The following is a 22,097-nucleotide window of genomic DNA, read 5'->3' as shown; positions in this document are numbered from 1 at the left end:
TCCCATCAGCTGGAGTGATCTAGTGAACGGGGTACTTATTAGACTGGAAATGTTGGTGAATATGGAATAGGAAATGTCTGTTATAAAGAAGAATCTGAAGGAAGCACACGATAGATAGAAGAGTTATGTGGATAAGCACACAGTGTTCAAGGAGTTTCAAGTTGGGGAGCATGCACATTTGCGCATCAAGCCCAAGAAAATCTCTTTGAGGATTGGTTCATGCACCAAGTTGGCACCAAAGTATTGCAAGCCTTTTGAGATACTTGAGAGGATTGGACCAGTGGCATATTGACATACACTACCTCCAATAGTGGAATTCCATGATTTTTTCCATATTTCATTTCTTAAGAAGTATATGAAGGATGTTGGTCATGTTATTAATTGGTTTGTCTTATAGGTGGAGCAAGAAGGAGAGTTCTAGCTAGAGTCTTAGTGCATATTGCAATGGAAACATCTCGTGCTCAGGAAAAGAGCCATAAAGCAAGTTAAAGTGTAGGCGAAGCACTTTGGGCCTGAAGAAGCTACATGGGAGATGGCGGATCAAACGGGGGTCCAATATCCTTCATTGTTTGCTAGTTGAGGCAAAGAAGTTTTGGTTTGATGTTTGGTATATGGTTGGCATATGTTTTGATATTTGTATATGTATATATATGGATGTAAATACCACCATGAGCTAAGTTATAAAGCTCCAATAAGTGGTATGGTTGTTATCTTGTCATGTTGTCATGACATTTTACTTTTGAGCAGCTCTTTCATTGTAAATACTATAATAAGCTAACTTATAAAGCTCTATTTGTAGTATGTTTGATTTTCATTGGTTTTGTTGAGGTCTTGGTGTGGTTTAACACTAAGGATGGTGTTCCCCAAGGGAGAGGGTTCTGTAATACCCCTGGTGAAGATTTCATGTAATAAAAGTTAATAAAGGAAAAATAAGACCACGGTTAAGGGACACTTATTCCAAGTTGAATGTTGGGAAAATATATACTAGTGGGCATCACTGGATGTGTGTTTTGGCTAAGGAAAATTGGAAAAGGCTAAGGCAAAGAAATGAAAAGGAAAAAGACATTTTTGGCACATTTATTTACCAAAATAAAGGAAATTAGGAGAAAATTAAGGTGAAAAGTCACAGGTTACACGTGAGGAGGAAAATGAAGGAAAATAATGGAAAATGAAGAAATTAGAGGCCTCATTAATAAAAAGGCTTGTAAGGTTCAGTAGGCAAGATTTTTGCTAACCTTTTGTCAGTTCAAGTTTGGAGATCTCTCATTATTCTCTCTCTCTCTCTCACCCTTGGTCACTTAGACTTTTCTTGAAGCACTCTAGCTTTAGATCAAGGAAAGAAAAGCAAGCAAAGGGAAATGAGCTTGAGGATGTGGCAGTCCATTTATTCTAAAATGATGGAAGGATTCTCAATTTATTTGGGCACACCATTGTGATTGCAAGGATGACATCACACTAACATAAAATTCTTTGGTACTAGTGTTAGAAATTTCTTAAAATTTGAATAAGGGGATCAGAGGACATTTGTACTTGGGTGTAATTCTCCATGATTATGATGTTATATTCCTAGTTCTTTGGCACATATTTAAGTGGGAACCGAACAAGCACATTAAGTGGAAAGTTGTTGGTCCATTAAGCACAATAATTCTTTGAATCAAGAGTTTCTTAAATCATTGAATTATGTGAAGGAGGAATTGCACAAGATCCTTTCATGTCAAAAAGGCGTTTTCAGTTTAAAGTTTAATTTTTCACAATATCATTAAGACATGGCTAAATTTGAATGAGTTCGTTGATAATTAAATTGAGAATAATTATAATCGCATTTGAGGTGCACCATCATTAGTATATAAAATAATTAAATTGTTTTAATATTTTGTATATATGACAATAATAGAGAAATGAATTCGTATAAAACTTATAACTTGTTTATAACAATGTAACATCTTAAATACTTATCTATCAAGAGCCCCAATGTAACTTCGTAAAGCAACCCCTACAACAAGTTGAGGAGAAGAGGTGCAATGAAAGATGGAAGGGGGTGTGCCATATTGTAAGAGTTGTACATATAAAAAAGATAAAAGCAATTAGAAATGCTTTAAGTTTATAATTATTTAAGTATTTTTCAAATGTAAGATTAAATACATAAAAAATGAAATAAATAATAACAATATTGTACCAACCTCATCAAAAAAACTACCTCAAATAGGATCTTCATTCAAACCATGAAAAGTATGCCAACAATGAAATCATTCATATAGATAGCTTCACAAGCACCGTGATGGTCAGCCTAATCTAAAGGACCTATAGTTGGTGGTATAACATAATCAAATGATATATATTATTAACATAGCTAAGAAGGGAATTATGACGTATCAGAATTCGTTGAACCAATCAGAAATTAAAACCAATCAAAAATTAGAAATAATGTTACTAAATATATATATATGTTTTTAGAATTACTAGTTAATTAATTTTTCTTTTTTTAAAATAAATTGTTAGAGATTGAATAATACCGAAAATAAAATTCCTCTATGAGAGGAATTATGTCTCATCAGAGCTAGCTTAGCCAATCAGAAATAAGAAATAAGATTACTAAGAAGTTATTTTTAAAATTGCTGGTAAAAGGAATATTAAGTATTTTCTTCAAACTAACCAATAAACATGGGAAAAATGTTGAGAATCAAGGCATGTTAATACAAGGTGAATTCTATGGTTCTTGGCAAAGCAATGACTAATAATATGGTATTTAACCTTTATTAAAATTAAATTTAATATATTAGAACTTAAAATAATTGTTTAATTTATTTGAGAATATAAATATAATTAAACTATATATAATATATAACCTCAATATTAAAGGAATTACTCCGTACTCTATTTTCTTCATTGAAGCAAACATTTCCCCATTGAAAGCATAATTTATGAGTAGGTGTATTATGCATAATAAAAAGTTACACAACATGTACACCAATGGGTTTCCTAAAATTGCTTTTAACTTTATCCAAAGGCCCCACCTTATGCTCTAACCATTTGGCTTGGTCATTGAGGAATAAAGGAAGAGATCATCTTGGAGAATTAATATAATATAAGGTTGAAAATAAAATGTATTTTCTCCTAGATTGTCCATCCTATATTCCCAATTGATCTAATTTTGAAAATATATGCATGATGCCTAGTCCTGGCTTGGTCATTGGGGAATAAAAGAGAAGATCATCTTGCAGAATTAGCATAATATAAGGTTGAAAATAAAATGTATTTTTTAAAAGATTGTCCATCCTCTATTCCCAATTGATCTAGTTTTGAAAATATATGTTGCAGTACTAACCTTCTGCTAAAAAATTCTATTAATCTCTCAGCTTCCTAAAGCTAATCACATAAACTATATAAATTTTAATAAATATAATCATCATCAAAATCATCATATATATTAAAATAAAACAAAATATTAATTTAAAATATAAATAATTTTCATTAAAATAAAATTGGAAAGATAATCAAATTTCAGGTTATCCAAATTTCATATATATAAAATTTTACCTAAGAAAACCAAAGTTTTTTATAAATCATATCTGAACTTATAAAATAAAGTAACGGAAAAAAAGACAAACAAACCTAAACAAAACAAAAATAACCTCAATAGCTTATGAATGTTTTTTCTTACTTTTGGGTTTAGATATGTTATATGATCAACGCAGAGAGTTTACATATAACACAGAGATGGGATTTGTTATTAGCAATTTGCCTGCCAAATATTACTACAAATTTCTCTAACTCATCGATTTACTTTGTTAGAAACTATGAAAACCATCATATTCCGTGTCATTAAATAATCGAAAGAACACGTACATAATTTGGGGAGAATTAATTAAGATTCTTCTCGTCTTCTTGAATTGAACACTATCGTAGATAGTTCGCTGTATGACATAAAAATTTAGCTGTCTCCTATTAGCGATTTTGAGTAATTAAAGGTATTCTATATCACGTGGTAGCTTTTCGATTTCACCAAATTACAACTGAGACATCCACATACTGCGCTGATATTTTTAGTCAGATGACAAATAAAAATGCTTGGGAAGCAATTCAACTAAAAGGTGTCCGACTATGAAAAGCTGGAGGAAGAATTAAAGCTGATCTTCACTTGAATTGATTTTATTAATCTTCAACAACTATACGTATTATTAATCTTCAGCTTCTTTTTTTTCCCAAAATAAATATGCAAAAGTTTTCTTTTTAAATTTATAGTATTGGTGCAATGTTCAATAATACAATGTCTATTTAATTTTTTAATTTAAAACAAGTTATTTATATATGCATGTTCATCTGATAATGTGCAGCTCTACAGGATTTCTGAGATTAGGGAGTTATATAAAAATATACATCATATAGAATATGTGGAGTTATATAGTTTGATGGATTTTATAATGTAATTATATTTTATATATTTATTTAAATGTATAATGTTTAAATTTCATAAAATTTGATTTATTTATTAATAAATTTGATTACCTGTGTGTTTACATTTATTTGTATATATTTATGGTGTATTGAATTGTTATATATATATATATATATATATATATATATTATAATAATATTTTATTTAATTATTATTCGTATTGTTATTATAAATTTAAATTAATCAAATAATTTAAAGAATGATTAAAAACTAAAATCCTCACATTTGATATTAAAAAATCAAATCATAATTAAAAAATGTCAATTTTGGAGTGCTTTTATTTGTTTAATTATTTAGTTAATTTTTTTTTTTTGTGTTTTATAGTAATTATTTTTTTTAATTAATATATAGAAAAATAGATTTGATTTATAATAAGATTTTTTTTAATTAAATAAAGTATTTAATAAAAAATAATTATTAATTATTAATTGAGATAGTTTATTTATAAAATATCTCATCGGATTTATGCTTACTCATATTTGATTTTGTAGTTAGTTTATTAAAAAATGTCCATGTCATTATGCATGTTTTCTTTTAGAAATAATTATTTTAATGTAATGTGTTTTATATTAGCATGAGAAAGAAACTTTGCTCTTATAGTCATTAGTATAATAGATAGTAACATTGAATTTTTATTTGAATATTGAATTGCATTTATAAGTGGTTGCTCACAAAATTGATTTTCTTAAAACCATAAAGAATACAAAGAATTAATTGTTAACACATAATTAACAAGTGCTGATGGGAAACATTCAACATGACGAAATTAATAGTATTATACAAAATACTTGGAAAGATCTAACAACAAAGTAAGAGTTGGTAATCTTGATACCATACTTCAAGTAGGATATGGCATTGCTTGAAATCATGCTCTTAGTGAGGTAATGATAGGTAATTAGTTGAATTTGGAGATGGTAAAAAAGGTATTTACCTAAATTTTGGATTGGATAATGTTACACCTATTTTAATAGATCATGGCCTGATGATAAAAAATGAAGTTCCTTGAAAGATAGAAGAAAAAATGTTAGAGTATGACAATAATTTTATCAAAATAAAATATAAATTTAATTACTTAAGTAAATTATGTTATGATTACTCCAACAATGTTGGTTTATGAAGCTTTAAGATGATCATCATAATGAATAATGAAATTTACTTCATTTTATAAAACCCATAAGATTGAGGAGGTTGTAAGCCTATTTTAAAAATATTCCCCTGGTAATAATATCCTTGCCTATCCTATGCATGTTTCCTTAACAAATTGTTGGGGTTTTACCACATAAAATACTGTCTACATTATGTGATTTTGTCATTATTTATCTATTTCATATATAGGATTTGAATACAAAAGGTGGCATTAGAGAGACAACATGAAGAAGGGGTTGAGTGGGGCTGCAAGGTTAAGCATGAAGTTGAGTATAGAGGGTCACTATGGGTGAAAAGGGAGTTGTAAAAGGGTTCCATATACTAAAAATGAAAGAATTCATTGTGGGTGAAAAGGTACCTGTCAAGTGGTTGTTGAGTTCAAGGGAAGAGAGCCATAGAGGGCTACATAAATCAAAGCGAGGGTCGACGAGTGGAAGGGAGTTGTCATAAAAGGATTATGTCAAGAACAGTGAGGGTTTTCAGGTAGAAGATAACCACAATGGAGGTTGGGTCTTCAAAGTATAGTAGAGAAAGCTGAAACCACAACTGTCATGTACAAGAAGCCATCATCTGTTTGATTTGTGTTCAAAGTAAGATTTGTTCTCTATGTGAAAATAAAGGTTGTTCTTGAAACCCTAGACAATCTATGTTTAGAAGAGATCGAGAGACCTCATAGTGAAAAAATATGAAAGAATCTTGGAGGAGAACTGAATTAATTAAGAATTTGAGCTATGGATATGAGACCCAAAACAACACGTGTTGGTTGAAAATGTAGAGCAGTCAGAGAAGCATAATACATTTTTATCTTGTACAGTGTATATAGGTATTTTAAAGTTTGATGGAAGTTATATTTAGGTGAAGAATAAATATTTTTTAATAATATACATAAAATTTCCATGTAACTAAATTTGAAAATAAATTGAGAAATAATGTTTTTGGGGGTTTGAAAAACAAGTTATGAAAAAATTGGGTTTTTCGAAAATAGGATTTTTAAACTCAAAAATAAGGGTTGTGAATGTATTTATTTTGTCTAATTAAAACTTAAAAAAGGGAAGGAGATCATGTGCATAGAGAATAATGACAAAGGTGATGAATACTAAATTTGAAGTTGAGAAATTTAATGGAGAAGATAATTTGTAATTATGGAAATTAAAAATACAAGATTTATTAGTATAACAAGGATTGTAGAATGCATTAAGGGGCAACGGGAATAAATAAGCAAGGATGATCGATGAAGAGTGGAATGGTATGGATGCTAGAGCCCTAAGTACAATTCAATATGTCTAGCTAGTGATGTCTTGTTAAACATCATTAGAGAAGTAATAACAGTAGGCTTATGGACCAAGTTAGAAGGATTTTATATGAAAAATTATTTTATGAATCATATATTGTTGAAGAGGATTTTATATTTCTAAGCCTCCCAAGAGCAACCTTAGCAGGGATGAATTTGAAGCCCTAGAATCCTTAAATCAAAACAAAGATATCGTTGTTTTGAAAGCTGACAAAGGTGGGGCTGTTGTCATCCTTAACAAGGAAGACTACCGAAATAAAATGTTAGATCATCTTAACAATAGTGGTAGTTATAATTAGCTTCCAAAAAACCCGTTAAATAAGATCTCCAGGATTGTGGCCCTTGCAATTAAATCCAGTAACTCAGTGAGTCCCCTCCACCATAAACTCATTTGAGAGCAATCCTATCACACCTAGAATCTATGGGCTCCCTAAAATTCATAAGTAAGGAGCTCCCCTTAGGCCCATTGTCAACACCATTGGAGGTCCTACCTATCTTCTTGCAAAATTCCTTGCCTTGAAGCTTAAACTCTTAGTGGGTTGTACAGGGTCCTCCGTTAAAGACTCGACTTCCTTTATTGAGGAGCTCAAGGACATCAAGCTAGACTCTGAAGACATTCTTGTCAGTTTTGATATTGTTTCCCTCTACACTTGCATCCCTATAAATGAGGCCATGGGTGCAATCAACCGTCTAACTGATCTGGATACCACTCAGTTAGTTGAGATCTACCTCACTTCAACCTTTTTCAGTTTTGAAGATGAGTTATTTGAGCAAACCTATGGGGTTTCCATGGGCTCACCTCTATCCCCTGTGGTTGCAAATCTTTATATGGGAAGATTTTGAATCCAAGGCTCTTAACTCAGCCCGCCTCCTGCCCAAGCTTTGGAAAAGATATGTAGATGACACTAATGTCATCTGGTTTCATGGACAAGAGGAGTTAGATATCTTCTTCAATCATCTCAATAGTCAATCCTTAGCCATTAAGTTCACTAAGGAATAAGAAGTCGATGGTTGCCTCCCTTTACTTGATATTTTTATCTCTAAGAATAAGGATGGTTCCCTCTCCCACCAAGTGTTTCACAAGAAAACTCATACGGAGCAGTATCTTCATGCTAGTTCCCACCATTTCCCAGCCCAGAAATTGGGGGTTCTCAAAACCCTTGCGACTCATGCCTTAAGGATCTATGATGAAAAGAGCTTCGAAGAGGAGAAATCCCATGTTCTTAATGTATTTGTTGAGAATGGTTATAGTAGACACTTGGGACAAAAGGATTTCCTCAAAGAAGCTAAGAATCCGTTAACCAAAAGAGGACCTAAAGAATGGATTCCTGGTGTCCATCTTTCGTTTGTTCAAGGGAGCATAGATAAGATTGCAAGGATTCTTAAGAAGCATAATGTCCCCATAACCTTTATACCTCTTAACACCATTCGTAAGTCCCTTAGATCTGTGAAGGATCCTATTGACCCCAAGGATATGAAAGGGGTTTATATTATTCCTTGTTCATGTGGGACCCCCTATATTGGTGAGACTGGTCGCTCCATTAATCAAAGAATTAGTGAGCATGCAGCTGACCTTAAGCATATGAGAACCAAGTCTTCCGCTTTAGCAGAGCATGTGGAGAAAACCAATCATCATGTCTGCATTGAGGAATCTAGTGTGATTGCTAGAGTGTCGCAATTCCATCACTAGAAATTTAGGGAAGCCCTTGAGATTGGAAAAAGGCCTAACAATCTCAATAGAGAGGATGGCTGGAAGATCAGTAGTTGATGGGTCCCATCACTCTCCTCCTAGTCGTTTTCTTCCTCTCTTCCCCTCCCTTAAATAAACTATTAATTAATTTTTAATATGGTAATATTTTTCTAACACTTGAATTCTCTAATATTTATATATTTAAAAACTCTTTGACTATTAATTTAAACTTAATTTATTTTATAATTATTTTATAAAATTAATTTAAAAATTAATCTATTTTATAACTAATTAATTTAAAACTAATATACTATTTTTTACCCTTAAATAGACTATTAATTAATTTTTAAATATTGCAATATTTTTCTAACACTTGAATTCTCTGGTATTTATATTTCTAAAAACTCTTTGACTGTGAATATAAAATTAATTTATTTTAATATATATTTATAAATATATGTTCCTTTAACTTATATTTTAATTAAAATATAATTAACTATTACTCAATTTTTAACTTTTATAACTAACTAATATTTATATAAGAACTTTGATATCTAACAATTTTAAAATTTACTTGTTCTAACGATTTTAAATTAATTATTTTAATATATATATTTATAAATATATGTCCCTTTAACTTACATTAAGATTTAATTAACTATTTATAGGTCACTCTATTTTTAATATTTATATATAATAACCTTGATATCTAACAATTTGAAATTAATTTATTTTATGATTTACTTATTCTAATATATATTTGTAAAATGGTCCACTTACATTTACTTTTATTAAGAATATTAATAACCGAATTAACTTATTTAAATAAATATAGTTTATAACCCTTATCAAAGTCAAACTAGCCGTTTCCTGGTCAAATCTAGCTGTTGTCATTTTAGTTGTTACCTTATCTAGAAAATTGGGTGATTGGATATTCTTCCCTATCTATTTAATGTGCAAAGTGAGATCTGCTCATTCAACTTGTCATGAAGATGAACCACACTGTTTGGTTCAAAACATGTCGACAGAAGTATATCTATGTGATTGTGTTCATTTTCTGAATCATGGGACCATTTTGTAAGTTCAATTAATTAGTATAATTGAAGCTCTTGAATTTGATTATGTTATTGGAGTATTGTTGTTTAAACATATGAGGAATACATCAAGTACTGAAACCTTTGTACCAGAAGCAAAGGCTACTATAGGTCAACATAAGGAAAAATGAGAAAAGCCGAGAGGTACATCCAGATTAAATTCCAAAGGAAAAAAGTGTAAACTCAAATGTTGGTATTGTAACAACAATGGGCATATCAATAGGGATTGTTAGAAGAGACACAATTCCAAGGATGACATCGAAAGGAAGAAAATCCATTTGAATCAAACTTAAGTAGGATTGATTAGGTTTTGTCTAATAGCAATGTTTCTCAACACTATAAAGATTGGTTGTTAGATTCAGTCACTCCTCATCATGTGTCTACATACAAATTGGTTTTATTCATATGAAAAGTCTGATGGTTTAATTGTTCTAGTGGGAAATAGAATTTCTTGTAAGATTGTTTGGATGAGAAGAGCCAAAATTAAAATTTTTGATGGTATTATAAGAACATTAACAAATGTTATAGATGTGATTGAATTAAATAAGAATTTTATTTCTTTGGGGGCTTTGAATTCTAGAAGTCATAAATTTATAGCTTACAATGGAGAACTAAAAGTGTCCAAGGGAACTTTGGTGGTCATTAAGGGTACTAAGACGTGAAATATTTATAAGCTAGATGGAAGTACCTAGATTAATGAAGCGATGAAAGCATGTGAAGATACAATTGAATCCCCTCATTTATTGAATCAGTGAGTAGGACATATGAGCCAGAGAGGACTACAAGTACCTATGAACCAAAAATTACTTCCAAATTTGAAATCTCTAGATCTTAATTTATGCAAGAACTATGTGTTTTGAAAGAAATTTAGACATAAATTTAAAGTAGGTAGTCACATTAGTCAAGGAATTCTTGAATATATTCATTGTGATGTTTATGGAGCATCTCCTAGTCTTTTTTTTGGAGGATCATCATATTTTGTAACATTTGTAGATGATTTCTCTAAAAAAAGTGTAGGTTACGTTTTGAAAAGAGAAGTTGATGTGTTTAACACCTTTAAACTATTTCGACTAATGTAGAAAATAAAATTGGGAAAACAGACAAATGTTTAAGAATAGATAATGGAGGTGAGTTCAGTTCTTTAGAATTTAGATATATATTGGAAAGAATCTAGGATAGTGAGACACAAATTCATTGCATATACTATCCAACAAAAGGACATAGAAGAAAGGATGAAGATGACTCTTCTAGAAAGACCAAGAATCATGCTCAACAATGCCAATTTGCATCAAGAGTTGTGGACATAAGCTAGTCAATACTATTTTTTATCCTACAAATTCATCACCATCCGTGGCAATAAATTGTAAAATCCCTAAATAGATATGGAAAGGTCATCCCAATGATTATTTAAATTTAAATATTTTTCGTTGTGAAGTGTGCACTCTTACTCTTAATAATAAACATTCTAACATAGGCCATAGATCGAAGAATGATATCTTTGTTGTGCATGATGATGTTGCTAAGGGATATATATTTTTTGGGCTCCTACTACCAATAATATTATCATCAACAAAGATGTGATATTTGATTAGTCTCCCCTCATTAAGTCAAAAAGTGTATAAGGTCCTTTGAAATAGGGATATGTGCAAAAACATAGGTCATTAAATCAAGATATTCTATCTATAGACATAAGTAACAAAAAAGAAGCTTTTAATGATAAACAAGTCATAAATTCTAAAGGCATTCAGGAAAATGCCGAAATCCCACAACCAACACTGAGAAGATCTACAAGGGAGAGAAACCCTCCTGAAAGGTATAACAATGTCACTTCATATGTTGTTTTGGTTATCGATGATAATGAACCTTCTATTTTCCGGAAGTAGTAGATGTTATCAATGATTCCAAATAGAAGGTGGCAATGCAAAAAAAAAATGGATGTGTTGGAAACAAATAAACCTTGAGACATGTTAAAAGTTTCTAAAGCTAGAAAGCTTTTTGTATGTAATGGGTCTACACATTGAAGGAAGGAGTTGATGGTAACACTGAGAGGTATAAAAATAGAAAATTCAGATTAGGTTACTATCATATGGAATGCATAAATTTCTATGAAATATTTTTTTCCAATTATTAAATTTGTGTTGGTACTAGTTTTTCTATTTAATTTACAGTTAAAGTAATTATATTTGAAAAAAATATTTTTATATGGATATTTAGACCACAAAAATTTGTGCAAAATTATAATGAAATATTTATTAGTTTGTAAATTCAAGATATCATTCTATCAGCTAAACTAATGACTTATTGACCAATCACCTAAGCAATAGCACAAGAAATTTTGATATAATAATCAATTTAAATAAATAAATATATTTTTATTATTTAAAAAAAATTAAAATATAGTTAAAAAAATTGTTTAGATTTTTTATTTTTTATCTTTTAAATTTGGTTCAAATATCTTGAAACTTCACACATAAATGGCTAAATTTATATAACTCAGCAAATCTTTAAAAGGTAAATTAGTTTATATATTTAAAATTTCAATTTAAATAAAAAATATATAATATCAATAAAACCTAAAAATTATATGGTGAGTCACGAAAAACTAAAATATAAAAGATTTACATTTAGTAAATGCAAAAACAAAAGACATCTTTCAGCGGTAGAGCACCTTATAAGTTTTTTATGAACGTGTGTACAGGTCTGCGAAGATGCGCAGAGAGCTGCAGGCTAAGATGGATGAACTACTTACGACCAGGCCTTAAACACAGCCCTATTTCCTACAAGGAAGACCAAATGATCAGACATTTGCGTTCCCTTATCGGCAACAAGTTTCCATTTTTCTCAATTCCTCCTGCACAGAACCCAATGGTAATAACAACAAAAAATGGAATATTCCCTTGATGCTCAAGATACTTATATGTTGCTTCACTCTGCCAAACCGTTGGGGGTTATACCTGACAGTCACATTGTAATGCCCGGGGATAAATGTAAATATTTGATTTTACTGTGGTAAATGATGAACTGGATGAACAACATTATCTGTTTGAATTTAATTAATATTAGTTATTTAAAAAAAAAGAAATTGGAAGAAATGTTTTCTTAAAAAGAAACTGGCCACTTCTCAAGGGGGAAGTTAGAGCTAAGATAGTTGTTGTGATTCCCAACCCTAACTGTTTTCCCTAACTGGAAAGGCTTCCAGGGGAAAATAGGGAAAGGGGAAAAGGGAAGTGCTCTGTGATTTTGGGACAAATAGAGAGGAAAAAGGGAAAAATGAGAAATTGGCTAAGTCTCGTAATGACCAGATAGCCAAGCACTAAGTGCGAATATCTTGCTGCGGATAGCAGTCCTGCAAGAGAGCAAGGGGGGAGATTCTGGCCCCGAAGGATGAATCTCATGGATGGGTGGCAGATTGGGAGCAGATGAATAGAGATGAACAAAGCTAATCTCAGCTTTTCAAGTATTTAAGCAAGCAACAATGACTCAGGTAAGCACCGAACTGCTCTTTGTTTCTTTAAAAAAAAAAGGAAAAATTTAAAACATTGATGAGGCATGTTGTATTAGATGATTGTAATGTTATGGTTATTGAGTTAGGGGTAAATGGGGTCTTTACCCAGGGTCCTGTTAAGTCAATAAATGGGGACCCAAAACGAAAGAGGTATTGTGAAGGTCAGTGTAGTCAAACATGCGTCCAGCTAAGGGAGCACGGTGTAAATACGTAAACCAACCCATTTCACGTGAGACACGAAGCAGAGTGTCATGGAAGAAGGAAAGCTGTGCATGAGTGAATAGGTAAGGCCAGAAGGAATTATTATTGTGAACTCTATAGCTGGAGTTAAATTGTTGACTGCAAAAAGAAAGTATAATGTATATTGTTCATACACCCAGAACCCTAGCGGTAGGGTTCCGTTTTCCAGAACCCTAGGTGTAGGGTAGTGTTTCTAGAACCTTAAGCATAGGGTATTACTCCAAGAATTAAATGTTGTTGAGGATGAAGTCGAAAACACATTCAAAAGGAGGAAAACTGCTAACTGGAATAGCCTAACTGAAGGGTAAAATATGTGCAGGGTGGCTACACTACTTTCTGTTAGGTTATAACATGAGAACCATCCTTTAAAACCAAAATTGAGTATGCTAAATGGCCATGCGAATATTAAATCCCAACAGAAATAAGCTATTACCATCACCTTAGGGAATATGGGACAGACAGATGACTGTATAGATCATTCACACTACAACAAAAAAGTAAACTTCAACTGAGGCGTTCTGCCCCAAAATGGTTCCGCAAGGTAACAGGGAAAATTCATATACGCCAAAACAAAACTGGGTGGATGTAATTATAATCTACAGAGTGAATTGAGAAACAGAACTCAGATGAGAGCGAGTAAGTAATTTATGTGTTATTGAACTAAAGAACCTCAGTAGGCAATTAAAAGAATAGAAGACTTGGAATTTGTAACTACGAAAATCATGTCACTGTGAGTGAAACTGGTGATTCAACAAAAGTGAGGCATCATAGCAAAAATATATAACATATAACATTACATAGAGGAAAGAAAAGTATGTTTCCACATATGCATTGACCCAGGAGGGGGTGGTTCCATTATTTACCATATTCGAACAAACCATGCAATAAACCGAATACTTCACCTTGACATTCCAATTAATGAGGAAAATCAACGGAACCATACAATATTACAGCTAAATCCATTACAATAAGTCAGGGGAACTTGATATAAATACATATATATTGCATGAGTAGCAGAAACCGACTTGTCTAGAAGCCGTAAGAGTTCGGCTCTCTACATATTTCACCAGGCCGAATATTACCCAGAACCGAAGTGTTTCATTTAAATTAAAACTGGAATAATACAATCGATACACCTACAGAAAAATCGGGAAAGCCAACAGAGGGCGCGGTCCCATTGATTTCCAGAATCGATTTCTACCTAAAAGGGACCGAAATAACGGAAAACATAAATGAAAACTAAACTAGCTGGAGGCGTTAAGCCTAAGAGATGCATCGATGTGGTTGGTCCCCTATACAAGACAATTTGTCTGAGAACCCAAGCAACATGTGCACAATCCAAACATAGTTTTAGTCTAAGAACCCTCACGCAACAGTTTCTGAAGAAGAAAAGAGGGGAAAAGCAATTGAGATACTTCGACCAGCGTTAGAGAGACCTCATACCTGGAACATTGGAGCTTTGAACACATCCTTGTAGCACCGAGTTTGCATCCGAAGCCAAGTCCAAGGGGGGAGATGTGAGGACCCTGCATAGAAGAAATTGTATAAGCTAACAACTGAGTAATGAAAATTCCTGCTTCATACAAGGTGAGTAAAACCAAAGAAATTCCAAGCAATTTTAACAGATTCATGCGTCGCTGCATGTGGGAAACAAAGATGGCTTACCTGTAACCGAGTTTGGGTGCATGGTTCAGGCTATAGCGGCCTGGACACCATCTGGTAGCGAACAGGAATCCGGGAGCCGAATGCATAGGCCCATGAATGAGAACGGCATCCAAGCGGCAGCTTAGGCAAATGGCAGAGGAATGAGCTTCTACGAAGAGACCAAGTGATGTGAATAGACTTGCGCCATCCACCACCATTGGATCGCCGAGCTGACTCCCAAACCATCGATTGAGTAGGGATCCCGAGGCAATAGTCGTGTTGGGCAGCGTTGCACCTGCCACGTACAGTGGCAGTGCAGACATTAATGCAACATACCAAATCTAACAACAGTAAGGTGGTGGAGTCGACGGTCCCAGACCGATGACTCGTCTTCCCACACTCCAATCGACGACGTATATCTAATCTGTCCGTAAGCCAGAGTAAATGCTGAGGATTGCCATCTTCGTTGGTAGATGGATCCTTGTACACGTAGATGGGATAATTTAATTTGCTTTGAATTTGCATAAATCTAATATAATACACGCCATGCGAAGTAATGGCATGAGATTATGTACGCATACATGGCATCTAACAGCAATGGTTATGCATAGGTCATTAATGCATTTTAATAAAAAAAAAAATCGGGAGTATGACAAGTGGTATCAGAGCCACGTTTTCAAAACTGTGGCCTCTGGGGAATAAATGACTGAAGTAAATTCACTATATATATTCTCTGCATTTCTAATTATATTCAAAAAAAAATTGTGCTGTGCTAACCCTGTTCTCTGTTTAGATTCTTAGGCCAAGACTGGGAAAAACAGAAGATAGCCAACATGAGAAGGGCAAGCAGTGGACCACACAGATTTGTAACAGGTCAGGGACCTGCAACAAACCTGGGAGATAACCTAGAATTATGGGTACAACTTGGAGAGGAGACGCGCAATACGAACCTTGCAATATTAGAGACAGTACAAGAGTTGAAGAATGAAATGGCCAGATTACGGGAGGATAACGTGAGATTAACCATGGAGCAGGAGAGGATTTTAAAGAGTCTATCTGATAAACAGAATCAGCAACCCTTGAATCCCAGTGCTGAGCAGCAAAGGGTGTCGGAGGAACAGACTCACCACACGGAACCAGAAGGGTCGGGAGGAAGGGAGGGAGAATGGGAGGAGAAATCTAATAATGTTTTTGAATAGCAGACATCAGAAAGATAGCGGATAGAGTTGCAAGGGGAATTCCGTAAGATTAAACCACCGCACTTTGATGGGGAACAAGAGGAGGCAGCTGAAGCATGGCTGATTAATATGAACAAATATTTCCAGCTATATGAATACGATCACAACCTCAAGGCACAGTTAGCCATTTTCCAGTTGCAGGGGAAAGCCACTCTGTGGTGGGAGGAAGTCAAGATTGTGAAAGGAGTAAGTGAACAGAATATCACGTGGGAAAAATTTCAGAGATATTTTAAGGAAAGGTACGTGACAGAACATTTCTATGATGAAAAAGCAAGAGAATTCCATGACTTATGTCTGGGACAACAAACCATGGGCAAATTTATCACCCGTTTTACATCATTACTTTGTTATGTACCTTATATTAGGGAGGAAAAGGCTAAAGTACAGAGGTTTGTTAGTAGTTTACCCTTGAGTATGAGGGAAAGGATTGAATTTGATAATCCGAAGACAATGGACGAAGTAATACGTAAAGCCAGAATTTGTTACCAGCAGAGTAAACAGAAGGGTGAGGCTCCAGGTAGAAGAGGGACTGATAAGAGGAACAGTAGATTGACTGGAAATAATAAAGGGAGTCGAACTGGTGGTAACAGGGGCTTTGCAAAAGGGAAAAACAGTAGGAATTTACAGAAAAATTCACTCAAGTCAAAGCCAACCAATGAGTCAAGGACCAGTGAACCCCCTGGTAAATTAGATGGTGAAGGGACAACAAGGCCTCCCATGTAGTTTTAGGGCTGTGGTGGACCCCATTATGTTAAAAATTGCCCTCAATGGAAGGGAACCAAACAGGTTTCCCAGATCCATGAAGCGTCGACAGTCGGTGACGTAGGACGTAGTCTACCCAGGATTAATGTTGCTCTGGAGGATCGTCAGGTGGAGTACCAGCTGACCATGGTGGAATTTGAATGTAAAATTTCAGACCTTACTGTCACTGTTTTAATTAATCCTGGAGCCACATTAAGTTATATTAGTCCTAATATTGTAGAGCAATGTAAATTGAAATGTGTTAAATTTAAGAACTCATGGTTAGTACAGTTGGCCACATGGGCGAAGCGAAGAGTACTTGCTAAGGTCGATAACTGCCCCTTAAAGCTAGCAGGACAGTCAATAAAGGTAGATTTGAATGTACTTCTTCTGGGTTCATATGATGTCCTCATTGGCATGGATTGGTTAGAAAAACACTGGTCCCTGGTCAAATGCAAAACGAAGACTATCTATTACAGAGATGAACTTGGAACAAGGCAGGAGCTGCAGGGGATTTAGCGATCAGTTTAGATTCGGCCAATAACTACTACACTATTGGCGTTATGATTCTGGTATGACTCTATGTTACAAGTGTTGTAATTAATGGCAACTCACTCAAGTGGCAATACTTTGTTCAGGCTCCCAAAATGTTGAAAATTAAGAGGTACGCAGGTGAATGGTTCAAAAGGTGCGGACCCGCAGGTTCGCCATCTAGGAGATGCGGTTATACCCGCAGGTTATCCGTTCAGAAGGTGTGGACCCCAGTTCACTCACTTCAAGGCAGAGAAGCCCGCTCACGAGGGGTTTCTTATGTTTTTCCCATGGTATTTAGCTCGTCGTTCTTGATCCTATGGTTTTGGCCCATGGTATAGGATCTAATTTAGCCCCGGTTTGGATCCCTTGTATTGGTTATTGATGGTTTTGTCCCATGGTGTGAATAAGGGCTTGACTATGTATCTTTGCAATTGAATATCTTAAGATCTGAAATATTGGGTTGTCAATGTTAAATGCTTGATCTAAATCAAAGTAAATTTGATGGTGAATCTATTAAGTCGTGATCTCTCGGGCGTATGATCATATCTGTGCATTTGACTGGCAGTGGCACATTGGAGGGCTGTTAGTTTGGTTCAAACCAAAGGTCCGTAGGTAATTCATAGTGCAGACGTGGAGGTTCACGGTCAGGTGAAAGGTGCAGTGCGGTGGTGAGCGGTCCGTAGAAAGGCACAGTGCGTAGGATCGCAGTGCAATCGAAGACGCAGTGTGGAGTTTTAGTGGAGATACGCGGTGTAACAGAGCATACAGTGCGGAGGCACGTGGCAAGACAGAACAAACAGTGCGGAGCAAGGTCAGAGGTACGCGGCGTGATAGAAGGAGAAGTTGCGGAGGTACAGATAAGTACGCAATGCGATAGAAGGAGAAGTGCGTTGGCACAGAAGTACGCAGAAAGATAGAAGGTGAATTGCGGTGATATGCACTAAAGTAGAAGGCTCTCTGCTTGGGTACGTAGGAAAGCAGAAGGTTGGGTGCTGAGGCATGCAGTTCAGACAGGGAAAATCTGCGGGTCTGTCTTAAAACAGTTATTGATCATCTTTTATCTATTGCTGCAGAATTCTGGGTTTATATTTCTGGTACTACCTTTCTGTTTACAGCATTTTGAGAAGTTGGGTGTTTCTTTGGTTGATTGTATAAGAAGTTTGGGTGATTTGCATGTACTTGATGATTATTTGATCTTCTTGGATCAAGTTTGAAAATTTATGAAAAGTGGTCCTTGAAAGAGAAGAAGTAGGGGGTTGTAGCTCCCTTCCAGGAGAGACTGGAAAACGAGAGAGAGTTGTAGCTCTCTGCAGGTTGTAGCCTGCGTACTGGTAAAGGACTGCACCAGTACAAAATCATTGTAAAAGGAGTTTCTAATTGAAAGAGGATAGAGACATATTGCAGCAGGTGGTTTTCACTCACATTGGGTTTCCACCTTATATATGGTCTTCTTTGGTGTGACTATCTGTTTTTCTTGTTCATGCTCATTATTTTATGGTACTGACATACAAAGTAACGATCAATATCTGAAGAATAATTCAAAGTATAAATAGGGAAGGAGTATTGAAAGAATTTGATAATACTGATTCACCCCCCCCTCTCAGTATTATTTCCAACAATTGGTATCAGAGTAGGTCCTTCTGAAGAAGCTTGATCGCTTGAAGGAAGATCTAACATCATGAGCAACTACGAGAGGGAAGCATCAATCAGGCCACCGATTTTCGATGGGACAAACTTCGTATATTGGAAGGTAAGAGTTACTGCCTATCTTCAATCTTTGGGTACAGAAGTATGGGACATTATAGAAACAGGGTATACTTTTCCATCAGCTACTCCTACAGATCCAGCTGAGAAGAAGAAATACGAAACAAAAGCAAAGGCGGTCAATACTCTTCTAGGATGTCTATCTCAATCTCAATTCGTGAAGGTTATGCAATATAAATCCGCAAAAGAAATATGGGACAAGATTGTTTTGAGCTACGAAGGAGATGAACAGGTAAAACATGCAAAACTTCAAACCCTCAGGATTCAGTATGAGAATCTCAGAATGTATAATGATGAAAGTGTGGCTAACTATTTCTTTCGGGTAGATGAGATTGCTAATTGCATGAAAAACTTGGGTGAAGAAATAAAAGAGGCTGTTGTGGTTGAAAAAGTCCTAAGATCATTATCCCCTAAGTTTGAATCTAAAGTGTCTGCAATAGAAGAAAAGGAAAATCTACGAACTCTTACTATGTCTCAGCTACACGGAATTCTAACTGCTTATGAAATGAGAAAAGGAGGTCCATCATACAGGAGAGAAGCTACTTTTAAGGCTTCAGGCAGACGAGACTACTATGAATCAAGTCATGTGCCAGAAGAAGAAGAAGAATCAAATTTTGTCAGAAATCTTCAACGAGGTACTGGAAGGTTCAGAGGTAAGCTACCTTTTAAATGTTTTGCTTGTGGAAGAGTAGGTCATTATGCTGCCAAATGTCCTCATAAGGATAAGATTGACAAAGGAAAGGAACCTGCTAGATGGAACAAGAAACAGAATGCAAATAAGAAAAGCTACTACACTCATGAAGACAGTGATGGTCTATCAAACAGTGATGAAGATGAACGAGGTAATGACTATAAACTTTTAATGGAATTTGAAGATGATGATTACATGGATGATATAGATGTGGATAGTTTTTATGAAGAGATTTCTAGACTCAAGACATGTATAGAAGAAAAGAATATGATCATTGATACTCTACAATTTGAAGTTGATGAAAAAGAAAAATATCTTGAAAAGTTAGAAGGTGAAATTGTTGGCCTTATAAAAGAAATTGAGAAAACAAAGGCTATTAATATTAAGTTTATCAAAGGATCTGAAACTCTGGATGAGATCATCAATGTACAGCGTTCTCCGCTAAACAAGACAGGTCTGGGGTATAATGGAGAAACAACTCAAGCATCCACCTCAAAGAGTTATCTTGATGCAGCAAGAAGGAATGAGCAAAAGCACAATGGAGATCACCAGGTAAAGCAGGGACGAATTACATCAAGAACGAACAAAGACTATCAGGTAAACCAGGGGCAATCTGTCTTAAGGATGAACAAAAGCTACAACCAGCCACAGGTAAAATCTTCTCAATTTGCTTCAAGAATGGATGACAATAGAAATTACAATCATTGGGCCAGTAGATTTGATAATTCCAGAAGTTTCTTCAATGGGAAATGTTTCTCTTGCCATAACTTTGGTCACAAAGCAGCTCAATGTGTTGCATATAAAACAATCATGACTAGAGAAGCTCAAAAACAAAGAAGTATGACTGGGATTACAAAAAGGATCTATAACAACTTTTTGGCTCTTGAAAACGAAGTTGAATGTTCTATTTGCAATAACTTTGGTCATGAAGATTCTGAATGCAAGAGCAGGTTTCAGCAGACAAAGGAACAAGCCTCAAGCACTAGAACATGGAGAATAAAGGAGCCACAAACATAAAGATGTAGGATAGCATTTTATGCAGAGGGACAGGAAAATATATGGTATATTGGCAGTGGATGTTCGAAGCATATGACAGGTGATAAAGAAAAACTTGAATCATATTCTTCTTTAGAAAAGGGAAAGAAAGTTTCTTTTGGAAATGATACTCCTGTAGCTATAAAAGGAAAAGGCACTGCTCAATTAAAAGAAAAGGTCAAAGCTGGAAATGTTTTGTATGTTGATGGATTGAAGCCTAATCTTTTGAGTGTCAGCCAGATGTGTGATCAAGGAACCGAGGTGATATTTAGATCAAATGGATGTCGTGTTCGTGATCTTGATACAGGTGAAACAGTGATCAAAGGTAGAAGAACTCCAAATAATCTATACATATTTGAAGAAGGACAACAACAATGCTATTTGAGCAAGGATGATGAACACTGGTTATGGCACCGGAGGTTGGGGCATCTAAGCTTTTCACAAATAAGGAAAGCATGCAAATATCAGGCAGTTCATGGTCTTCCAGATGTCAAAATTCCAGACAACACCATATGCAAATCATGTCAGTTTGGAAAGCAAACCAGAACTAACTTTCCAGAGAAGGAAGGATCAGCTAGCATGCCTCTTGAGCTAGTCCATACAGATATATGTGGTCCATTTAGGAAAAGGACACCTCAAGGAGAAGAATACTTGATATTATTCATTGATGATTTCTCCAGGTTTGTTTGGTTAGGACTTATGAAGCACAAAGACAAAGCATTCGAAAAATTCAAATGCTTCAAAGCCTTGGTTGAAAATGAATCAGGTTACAAAATTAAGTGCCTCAGGTCCGACAGAGGTGGGGAGTTTACCTCAAATGAATTTTTTGATTTCTGTGAAGAACATGGGATAAGAAGAGAATTCTCTACAGCTAGAACTCCTCAGCAAAATGGAGTGGTGGAAAGGATGAACAGAACAGTCCAACAAATGGCTCGTGCTATGCTTGATGAGTCTGGAACTCCCGCAACTTTTTGGGGTGAAGCTTCATATGCTGCGGTTGTTATTCTCAACAAAACAAATGTCCGAGT

Source organism: Pinus tabuliformis, chromosome 7 (genome assembly GCF_031772625.1).
Source record: "Pinus tabuliformis cultivar Carrire ecotype Pingquan chromosome 7, CPIR1, whole genome shotgun sequence".
In the NCBI taxonomy this organism is placed as follows: Eukaryota; Viridiplantae; Streptophyta; class Pinopsida; order Pinales; family Pinaceae; genus Pinus; species Pinus tabuliformis.
The sequence above is the reverse complement of the archived record's forward strand: the minus strand, read 5'-3'. Positions refer to the sequence as shown.